Genomic DNA, 12,602 nt, shown 5'->3' with positions numbered 1-12,602 from the left:
CCTGCTCCTACCCCTGACCACTACCATAACTGCTACCATAACCAGTGCCATAACCACTACCCCAACCACTGCCCTAACCACTATCATAACCAGTACCCTAACCACTACGGTAAACACAACCCAAATTGCTAACTCAGGAAAGTTCTCATGTTTCTCAGGTTTCTTCAATTTAAGTTTCAAAAGGGAAAGTCCCTAAAACTGATATAGAAGTTGGATTCCATGCCTTGATGCACCCTCAGCTCCCATGAGATCTTTGCTTGCTTGAAAATTTCCTATATATTGAAAGTAAGTGTAAAGCTAGATGGACTGTTGCAATAACACTGACCTGTGTCTGGATGGGTGTTTATCTCCTAGCACCATTCATATGATGCATGCCAAGGTTACTGAAAACTCAGACACTGCCAGTCAAGAGGCCTTTCTGTCCACAGACTCCTTTGGCCTTTTCTGCCAACCATATTTCTTTTCTTTTAAAAAAAATCAAAACCAAATAAAACAAACAAACAACAAAAAGAACCCACACACAAAAAAACTCCACCCCAACAACAACAGAAAAAAACAAACCTAGGGACAAAATCCAGGAAGCCAAAGCAGCCAATTAATAAAAGGAAGAATTAATCTAGGTCAAGGGAGATGAACTGACCTGCTTCTCCTGACAGACTACTCTGCTGCCAGAATAACTGCTATGGCAAACTTATGTATGACCCAGTCACTTTTTGTTTTGAAAACCTTTCCTGCTACAATAGACTGTTTGGCCCTGAAACCTCTGCTTTCCTGTGTTTTTCACTGTCAGAAAGTGCATGGATTTGCATTACTTGTATCAACACAGCAGCAGTCAGCAATATTTTAAATATCATCAAGGCACAGGAAGTCAATGACATCAGTTCTGACTGAGTAGAAAATTATTTCTGTTAGCAACTTTCGCCATGTATATTTTCTTGAAAAATACTACCCATTCTTTTACTCATGTGTCTACTCAGCACAATTCTGCGTTACCTGTGAATACCTGGGCTGCTTCTAAATAAGCCACAGTAGCATAGAGTTCCACATCTGATCACTAACCCCACCTTTTCTGTAATGTTGGCTCATCCGCCTTTGCTCCATACACAGTATGCAGTGTGGATACACCCCTCCAGATAAATTCCCATGGTATACTGAAGGTGTGATTGTATCATGGGTTGGTAACAACAGCTGTGATTGCAGTTCTCAGTACAGACTAGCAACCAAAGCAGGCACAACAAGATACACCTAGACAATAAAAACTGACTTAGTTTTACACTTTTAATTGTTTGGTCCCTCCCTAGAAGCCTATCTTATTCTTCCCTTCCATACAGCAACTTTCCCAACTGTGAGGAATTGAAGGCTGCATCACTGTATTGGACCCAGCAAGTGACTCAACTTCAGGAGGACATACATGACACAGGGTGAAGGTTGTACCTCTTTACATAGCATAAGGTGTGGGAGAATGCCTCTAGGCATGAGCTGATACATGAGTTATGAACAATGTACCTGCTTCCCACTCTCTGACCAATGCCCAGCCTATCCTTCAGCAGTTACTGGCCCCTCCTGGCCTACTACCCCCTGTTTATATACTGGGCATGGCATTCTATGGTGTGGAATATCCCTTCAACTAGATCAGCCATGTCCTGGCCATGGTCCCTACCAGCTTCCTATGCAATTCCTAGCAGAACATGGAACATTGAAAAGTCTTTGACTTATCATCAGCACTACTCAGCAACAACCAAAACATCAATGTGTTATCAACATTATCCTCATACTGAATCCCAAACACAGCATTGTACCAGCTACTAAAAAGAATATGAAGTCTGTCCCAGATGAAATTAGGACAACTGGATATGCAATGTTTTACATATTCATATAGACCCTCATTACCATGCAAGCTGACCACTTAGCATTTTTTTGTACCTTTACCATCATAAAAAACCCTGGAACATGTAAAAATTATTACTGTTGTATATTAATAGAATGAAAAGAACTATGGAGGGTCAGCTTCAGAAGGTCAGCTTTTGGGCCCACCTTAGTTTATAGACAGCAATTAGATGCAGAAGTCTGATACCATGAACTTCAAAACTCTGCCTTCTACTCCTAGTGCCTGAATCCATACTTATCAGGGTTTTAATAGTGATGATCTCTTGCCTACAGTTCTGCTTTTGTGAATAAATGGAACAGCTTTGATCTCTTCAGGCCTAGCAATTCATACCTCTCATGCTCAAGCTGAGTAGGATCTAAAGATTATGCTTTGATGAAGTGTATCCATTGAGCAACATCTCTGGAATACATGGTCTAGACAGTTATGGCACTTAAGAAATGACTGGCTGGATTCTGTGCCTTGCTGCTCATGCAAAACAAAGTTCTTCTTTCTTCTCTTTGCCCTTTCCTTCCCCCATGCGCTGGGACCTTGAGTTATGCAAGTGCACCAGTGCTTTTACCTACTTTGTTTGAAGCAACTCCATTTTGCAAAAGAGAATCAGGTATTCACTAAGAAAAAGAGATAAAATTATTTTAAATTTTAAAAAAACTGTCCTTGAAAACTTGATTAAAGCAACAACTGGAATCCAGGTATACCATACTACCAAGAACAGCTTATTTGCCCCCTGGCTTGTTTGTACTTTAAGTTCTGTCACTACACATTCTGTAAGAGGAATAGTTTCTCCTTCTCATCCCATCATAACCCATTTGTACTTCCCTTCCTCCTACCCTATACCTTGGAACCTGGGGACAGGAGCAGTTTTAGGCAGTGGGCAGAAATCTAGGATTCAAAACAGTAAGTTTGAAGGAATAATTGAAATCATATGTCTCACTCCTAGATGAGTTCTCCAAACACTGAAGTCTTATATGGAGAAGTGTCTGTTCCTCCTTATATAAGAATAAAGTAATGATTTTTTTCACTAACGCTAGATGCTTACTCTCCATGCACCTTTGGTACCTAACTCTTCATATTGTATTCTTCTTCAGAGGGTGCAGACATAAAATTTTTAGGCATTAGAAAAAAAGCAAGTTGTTTTAACTATCTGGACCAAACCATTCACAGAACCTTTCACAGAGTACTCTGAGTTGGAAGGGACCCACAAGGATCATCAAATTCAACTCTTAAATGAATGCCTCATACTGAAATCAAACCACAATGTTGGCATTATTAGCACCATGCTCTAACCAACGAGTTAAATGATTTGTATAAAATCCCGTAGGATATCTGTGAGCACGAGAACTGGACCCACATTTCTTAAGACCTAAGCAACTGCTGAGGTTGGTGAACACCCTTCCTCTTTCTGGCTGATACTGGATGTGTCTGCTTGCTGTGTGAATTGCCTGGAGCAGTGTGTGGCTTCTGGTAAACAAGAACAGAAGAGCCAAGATTCAAGTTGTGCTGAAGCCTGTTTGCTTACCTATAGTGATAACTGAAGCTGTAATAATTGCCTTCTCATTATGACTGAGAGTGGGACAGCTGCTATTTTAACAGATCACCAAGCACGTGCAGAAGCATGGAGTATTTTACTTCCTGAAGCCACCTGTCCCATACTTTACCAAGCTACCTGCCAAAAAAAGAGAAACAGCAGTGCTTTCATTTGCTCTGTTTTTGTCCAAGATTTATTTGTAATAAAAAAACCTATTTCTATTTCATAAAACCAGATTTATCTTTAATTTCCTTTCCTGCTTTGATGGAAAAATAGGGCAGGGTGGGGGAGAAAGCAATAACCCATCATTTTTCTTCAGTTACTCGTTGCTGTTTCTGAGAATTTAGCAGCCCCTGTGAAAAGGCTTTAAATCATGGAAAGCTATTTCCTGTGTGCCTTTGCATTACTTCAGAAAATTCACCAGAATGACTTCTGGTCACAGCCTTTCCTGATTGCAGGATTGCAACTTACTCCTGTACATGAGAGTGCAAAAATACAGTGTTTGTGGTTGGATTGCCCAGGAAAGCTGCACCTGCAGGGAGAGGCATGGGGCATGTGATTGCTTTCCGGAACAGTAGAGCTATTAGCTTTGTGGCAAAGGCCTAGAGCTGGAAAGATTGTGTTCATTGTGTTGGGGGAATTGTTTGACTGCTGAAGCCTGCCATATGTGTGAAACATTTGTCTGCTTTCCTCTCTGTGATTACAGTTATTTCATTAAATAAAGTGGGAAAGCTACAACATTTATGGTGTAAGCATTCTCATCTGTGGCCATTTCCTTTAAAGTATCACTTGTCATATTCCTTAAGCTAAGGGCCATCACCTTAACCAAAAGGTCCAATGAAACTGATATTTCTGTCTAAGCTACACTTTTATCAATTTGTACCTCAGAAAGCAAATGTGAACCTTGGTTAAGCTTTTGTTATTGTTATTTTTGTTTGCTTGTTGAACAAATATTGCCTAACTATTATTAGTGCAGGTTGACTTATGATTACTGCATGATGAATGGAAATCAGGTCACTGACCCCAGTCTCAGCCAATATTTTCCTCATACCATCTTAACAGTGAACCTTCCAGGATGTTCACATATACATACTATCCGTAGCATGCACTATAGAGGAGAAATTCCCTGCTAGGCAGATCCTTCCAGCCATACAGCCTGGATCTATCAGCAGAATGGTGAAAAGCAAACATAAGGGAAGAAAGAGATCATGTAGAATCGAATAGGTCAAATCTCCACATTCTAGCTAAGCTAATGAGAGAGAATGCACTATTAAAACAGCAGTGGGGACTAATGCAAGCCAACCCAGCTGCCTCAAGTTTCTTTTTATCTTTTCTGATATGCAGGACTGTGGGAAACATCTGTAAGGCTTGTTTTGGTCTAAGACACAGGAAAGAAAGAAAGGGAACAATGAAAGAAAATGTTCACACTACGGGCATGAATATCTAGGAAAGGAATGTCCAGGAATAATTACAATAAGTTGTTCTTCCTCTTAAAGCAGAACTGCTGATAATTATGCATGTTTAACTAGAGAAAGAAATAACTTAAAATAGTTTAAATATTCTCTTGGAGGAGCATACAGCCTTCTCATCTTTAATTTTTAACAAAGAAAAAAAAAAAAGTGTTTTCTGGTCTGCAAAGGTTTTCACACAGCTGTGAAGTTCTGAGCTCTGGTGTAATTAAGTTTTGTAGTGCAGTTTGAGGTAAAATGCATGCCTGGACAGTGAGATTGAGGTAGGGGACTGTGCCTCCACAAAGCACTCCTTCTTGTGCTGTTTCATATGTGATGATTTAGCTTTTCCTTCTCTTTGCCATTTGGTCTTTCGTGTGATTTGTAATAGGAACATCATAGCACTGGCAAGGAATGTCACAGGTCAAGTCCAGGCTCCCATTGTCATCAAATATTGTTATAACAATCATAATTGTTGCCAAACTGTGCATTATGAATGACTTGGTGGTGTCCAGTTTTAACAAATGTTTACTATTTTTGGAGTGAGAGTCCTGCCAGTTTGAAAAGAGTCTGGAATCCTCAACTGGAAATGAGGAAAAAGAAGAAGCCAGCTGAATTAAACTAAAACGATCTCATCACATTGCAGCTGTTGCAGTGTGAGAAAACCACTTATCTAGGAGGCAAAATAGTTTCAAAAGGCTGGATGCTTACAAAAAATCTACCTGCATAAGGAGTGTGGGAAGTTCTAATAGCTAATGATATCATTTATTGATTTTCTGAGACTAAAGGAGCTACTCTATAGCTAGCAATTTCTGTAAGTCAGCACACAAAATAGTGCTGAGATTGAATGACTTTGCAGGATCACCTGCCCACAAAGCCACTGGTGATTGCAAAGCTCTTCTGCTGCCATAGCAGAATCAAATAGAAAGTACCTTATTTTTCCAGTATGCAGCTGGATTAAGAGTTTGGTGGGACAGCACAAGTTTAGCAATTCATCACACCAAAGCAAGGGGCAGAAACTGCAGCAGGAATAATGGGCTCTTTTGAATGGCACATAGCACAGATGGTACAGAACCAGACTGAGGTGTGTCTTGGGGGAGATATCAACAACATTCACTGGGATGTCACTGGGTTCAAAACCCAGCAGCCTCTATTTTTATAAAGACAAAACATTACCATTCCACTGAACTCCTGGTAACATGCTTGTTATCTAAATTGGAGGAAAAAACAGTCTATCACAGGCATTTGAAATGTTGCTAATCCTCGTTTCAAAATATATGTTAGTGTAGGATACATGAAGTGAGGCAGCTCCAGATATTGAGTTGGGCCTTAAAAATACATTAATAGTTGCTGAGTCATGGCAGAGACACTTGGTAAAGCTGTCAGGTAAATGCAGCAGCATCACACAGAATAAAAACAAGATACAAATCAGGCAGAAGGAGTAAATGGATGCTCTGTAAGGGCATCCATTAAGTTCAGGAGACCACAAAGGACTTGAATTTTATAATATGTAACAAAACCACTTTCAAATGAAGTTTGATTCAAGGTTTTCTGCATCTATATTTCAAAGCAGAAAGTTGTGAAAACCAGTAAAAGGAGAAAAGTTACAGAAAACTTGTGCTTCTAAAGCCCCTACTGAGAAAAGCATTCTACAGAGCTTTCTAGAAGAATTATCTAAAACTGATACAATATTTGCTAAACCTCTATGTTATGAATTGGAAGGATAAAGACAGGCAGAGAGAATTGGTTTCAATTTCCATGCTTCCAATAATTCCAAGGTTTTAAAGAAAATATTAAGTTCTACCCCTAAGTGAAAATTGTTGAAACTGCTGGACAATGCTGTTGGTTGATGTATTTCAGAAGGAAACAGGAATAAACTGGGACACATGAAACCTAAAATTATACTTGAAGAAGAGGCTCCTTACAAACTCATCCACTGTTTCACACTACTGCAAAACAGAGGCAGACCACTAGATATAGAAGTGTAATTGGAGTAAGATTTAACATGTTAGTTACTGTGGTAGAAATAAAAGCTGGGCTCACCCATCTCTGCAATGGTTTCAAGAACACCAGTAGCATGGCATAAAAATCACTAACTGTAATCTGCAATTAAGGACATATTTGCCTTATTAGCTGTTGATAAGATTTTTCTCCACCTAAGTCTAATCCTACATAATATGGAGACTGAAAAAGATAAGAAGTAGTGTTAAGAAACATTAGCTTGCCAAGGTATTTTGCTGTAAGACAGGCTGGTGTTTAGAACAAATGTGCTGCCTTTGACAGTAAAGAGGCCATTTCATTGGTTCCATTTGGTGGGACAGAAACATTAACTTTGTATGCATGAAAAATTTATTTTGAAAAGTACCCCACTGCACTCTGGGAATGCAAAAGGTTTTGCCACAGGTCACTGTCCTGTCACTTAAATGTTCACACAAATAAGGCAATAGGCATGACCTTTGCTTTTGAAAGCCCAGTTATGCCACTCATGTCTGAGAGTCCCAATCGATAACAAATCTCAGCCTATTTATTATTTTACCATTTGAAGCAGGAGATAACAGTAAGCAAGCACCAAAAGGGACGGTCTGTGTATTTTACTACAGGATGAGTAAAACCCCAAGGAAATTGGCAATAATTAATTCCTCTTTAAACAACAGACTCTAGTATGAAAAAGGATTACTTTGTAACTTCCTGGTGGCCACAGAGAACCGTCACACAATATTTTTCATAAAATGCTCAACTCCACAGGAGGAGCTGTTACAGTTTTTGCTTGGCCTTCTCCTCAGAATCATACAGAAAAGGGGTGAGCCTATCTTACCACAGGAGACAAAAAGAGCTCAGAGGACTTAATTTCAATGCTACCACAGACACACTTGATGTCTAGAAATGCGGTGGGGGAAACCAAAACACCAAAGAAAGGCCAGAGATCATCACCGGCATAATCACAAATATACATTGGTAGACTACCAACTAATATAAATTTTCTGATAAGGCCAGTGAAAATGAATTACTTATTAATTGGCACACAGTAAGTTTGTGATGGCACATGTAATTCTGTAATTCAGAAACCTGTAATTCAATGACTGGAGGTCACCTCCAGTCTTATATTGTTCATCAGTGTCGCAGCCTTCCCATGAAAACTCTTTTCAACACAATTCCCTTCCCCTTTTCTTGTGGTCATATGCTTGTTGCACTTAGGATTTGTTTCACTTATTCCTTGCAACTGCTGATAACCTCACTCCTTTCCAGGGCCTCTGACCTTACAGTGATTTAATATTCCCTTTTTTAAGCTGAAGTTTATAAAAGGGATATTAAAGCACTTAAATCTCTAGATTCAAGTTCCTCAGTTAATTGTTCCTCAAAAGCACCTTTTTATTGCCATTTCTTTTATTCATTGATTTAACTGTGTAAGTCAGGTACAATAGTATAAAACAGGTAAACTGAGGCAACACCTGATATTTATTTCTGAAATATTAGTAGATGTATATCATATGTCTACACAATTCTACATACAAAGGTTTATGGCTTTATTTGTTTCAAGATGACAATACATATATAATGAGGTTGGTTAAGATGTGGGCACAGCTTATGCAGCCCAGTTCATAAAAACTCCCATAAGGACAAGAAAAACTGAGGAGTAATAAGCTACTCTTTCACAGCATAGAGATTATGTGGGTTCATTAATAGAACTATGATTAGATTTCAGTAGATGCATGGTCTACATAGCCTGAAAGAGCCAACATGTATCAAACACATCCTGAATTATGATGAAACTGTGAAAAATTGTCTTCTTTTATGGATGGCAGTTCTTGAACAGAATGTGGATCACAGTTTTTATCCAAATGGTTGTTTGAAATTATTTGAAAAACATCACATTATTGTCCTACCATCATGCCATAATAATAAGTAGAAAGTGTGATCCAAATATTTAGCAAACAAGGTATGTTTTGGGTCCAAATGTGCCCAATAACAGCCTGCCAAGCCACACAACAGTCATTTCCCTGGGTTTATCAAGCCCCTGTGAAGCCTCAGTAGAGGGCATGCCGCCATCAGATCCATTATTGTCCACACTGCTCAACATCTGTGGTATAATTTGTCACACTACAGTCACATTGCAACCATTATTTGAAGCCTTGCTGACACATTTACTTTGAGGAACCCAAAGTCTGTTCAGCAGAGTGCAAAGACAGGTTATTAAGACAAAACCAAGAAGGTGACATTGTAATATCAGTGAGGAATAAAATGGTATTAAAGTAGAAATTCCACTTTTCACCTTTGTGGAACAGCCCACTCTGCACTGGAGTCATGCTAATAGAAAAAACCCTGCAGATAGATTGAACAGGAGTATATACAATGGAACAACTGAACTTGTACCATTTTTCTCAAACTGCCTGAGCTGTATCCTCACACAATATGTCAAATAATGACTGAAAAACACAGCAATGAAGAATGATGCAGTATTTTCAGTATGACAAGGTTGAATGTAACTGCTTTATGGGAAATGAACAGCAGCAGATTGGAGGACAAAATTCTGCAGATGAGTAGCAGATGGCAAATGAAGGCATGTGAATACATGCACCTCATACTAAGTTCGCCTAATTTACTAGAAATTTGTGTTCCGCTTTTACAAGTTTGCATTGGTATCAATTTCTTGTAAGTGTTCATTAAGAGTTAAAGCTGAATCAGATATTGCTCTCATACTGTTCTCTCTCAACTGCAAATACTTGCATATTTTTAAAGCACTCTAATAAAGTTTACCATGTTTCAAAGCTCACAGGAATCAGGCAGAGCAGCCCTACAGGTGTAGGTGCAAGTTTGTGCACATCTACAACCCCACGGTATTTAGAAGTCCTCTAAGTAACAACTTTTCTTCATATTGACTTTGTGTGCAGAATAAGCACAGTTTTAGCCAGATTGACAACTCATTAATATAATTGTTCCAATACATAAATATTTTTAGATTGTGATTAGAGGAATTCACGATTTGCAATGCACAGCCATTTTAAAGAACCCAGGGTGTTCTTTGGAGCCAAAAGAGACAACACAATAGTCAATTAAACAGTCGTCCCTGACTGTGATTTCTTAACGTGCATCAGAAAAGCACAGAGCTTGTTGTACGTGAGCTCTTATATCTGCATCTGCTTTTATCTTTGGAGCACCTTCGGAGTCATTGACTGAATGAAGAAATTTACAGCTGATGTATATTCAGGACAGAAGCCCAAATTAATGCATTTGGAACAATGTGTTCTTTCTCCCATTCTCATAATGAAATTTGACTTGAATGGGAGCAGTGCTGGGCTCTCTGTAGCTACTGATTATACATGTCAATATTAGACTGTGTTTGAGTGATGCTGTATTATGCATAAGAATAAAACATCATGGAGTTGTTGTGAGACAGCAGGCAACATAATTATATGGATTGCAAGTGAAACACAAAGCAAAATATAGCACTATATATTAATAGCCCATCTCAACATTTCCTCATATCTGTACCTTTGTTTACTTAATCAGGAATTATTACAAAGTTACATCTCTTTATTTTTCTGATGATGGCCTTGTTCTGAATGTACATACACTGAGAAGCTCTTGTTGACATGACTGAGCAGGATATTGTATTTTATTTAATTTACGTCGGAGACTTCTGACACCAATTGCTAGTGTGCTTGCAGTCCCAATCACATTGAAAATCTAATAGGAACGTGATCTTAGAGTAACAGGCATGTGTTGTTCCTGCATGAAGAAAAAACACTGCCACCCTGTTCTGGTAGACTATGGGAGGCCAAGATACACTTCCCTGTAATTTCAGGTAAAGAAGGCTGATTTTTTGAGAGAATTATATTATTTTAACAGGATATTAAAAGAGTATTTCCCACCTTGTATCCATAGCAGTATGAAAGGAATATGTGAAAAATTGTTGGTATCAGTGTCTGCAAACAAGAACCTTAGCTAGTACAAGTGTTATTACTATCTGAAGTAATATCAATCTTATATATTTATCCACAAAATAAGGAAACAATTCTAGTCTCAGTTCATTAATGTGGAAAGCTGGCACAGAGATATCTAGTGGCCATCCCAATTCCACACAGAAAGAATGTGGAAGAGAAGGAAACAAAGTCTGAGCTCTGAACTCAAACCATATTAGAAACTCTCTTCTCAAAACAAATAAAAACCTACACTTACCATGTAATTACTAGGATATAAGCCAGATTTTGAAAGGCCTCAGTCAACAGCAGGATTTCTCATTTGGTTTCATACCTCATCATTGGTATGAAATGTCTTGGACTTTTCATGATCAAACTTGAGGTTCAAAATGAGTAACTAAATTTTAAGTTTTCTCCAGTGCAAGACCCTGCATGATCTCACAAGGTAAAAAAAAGTTTCTCCAGTTTAAATACCTAAGCTCTAACAGGGCAAAATAGTCTCAGGCTGGAGCAAGCCATCTGAATCAACCTGGGTGCTATGAAGGCCTCCAAATAGGTATTTGGCAACAGGGAATGTCAATGGCAGAAATAAGAGAGAGAGAGAATCTCATGGGCAAATGCAACAAGTGTCTTGTGATTCAGTAACAAAGATACACGGTCCCTGTCAAAGCAATCTCATGGAAACCAGTGTATTAAGAGTAGCTAATGATTGACTTGCTATTTACAGAGGGTTTCATTAAGCCTTTACTGCTCTCTGTACTTTGTCTTTCAGTCATTACATACAGAAGCAGCTTTCCTATGTTATAATTACATATTTGTAGATGCAGTTTCAGAAATTCACAAGAACCTACAAATAAAAACAGCACCATAGCTACTTACCACAATGTTTTATTATTAACACTAATGTATGTAACATTCCAATATAAATTTTTCTTCTATAAAGATGGTACATATTCTGTACAACATTCTCAAAAGAAAGTGGCACAGGAAGCACCTTCACAACATCACTACATTTAGTTCATTGTTATTAACTTCAGGTGGGCATGGTGAAATATATTAATGGTGTATATATATATATATACAGTATTTTATTTATAGACAGTGAAAATTCCTAAGAAGGCAATGTATGTACAATGGAAGCTGTGACCTTATCTTTTCTTTGTCTTCACACCTCCTGTAAAACTGTAACTAAAAGAGAAGAATCAAGCTGACAGGGGAGCTGTCTCTTTCTCTGCCTCTTCCTCTTTCTTCACAGAGCCAGCAAAGATGGATGAGCTGATTCTGCCACAGCAGAGGCAGCTGTTAGGGCTTGCTTTGTGGGAGGCTTCTGCAGGCCTGTAACCTACCTAGCTCTGAGACAACTCAAATACACTGTCCTTCAATCTTCGTGTTTTCCATTATCTCCCTCATTATACACAGTAAAAGACCATGTATGTAGTATCCAATAAATCAAGGATATCAAGCACAATCTCAGAGTCATGAATGCAATACAAATAACTGACAGAAACTCACAGAAGACAGACAATTGAGACCAACTGTAAATATTAACCAATATTAATCAATAATATTAAAAATTAACTCCCATGGAAATTGCACGATTAAAACCTTAGGCAGATATGGACAGACTCAACTTCCAAAAATCATGGCTGCAGTTAGAAAGAAATAATCTAATACACAAAACATCTCTAGAGACCAAGTACAATAAAAACAAGTATGAATATTTGTTCCATTTTAGCAATGGAAAACATTTGGGACCACTTACTTTAGCAGCAAGTGAGATGGGGGATGGCAGTGACAGAAATATTTCTTCTTAGCATGGTGTA

Source organism: Lichenostomus cassidix, chromosome 1Aa (genome assembly GCF_008360975.1).
Source record: "Lichenostomus cassidix isolate B80296 chromosome 1Aa, HeHo_3.0, whole genome shotgun sequence".
Taxonomy (NCBI): Eukaryota; Metazoa; Chordata; class Aves; order Passeriformes; family Meliphagidae; genus Lichenostomus; species Lichenostomus cassidix.
Note: the sequence above shows the minus strand (reverse complement) of the source record.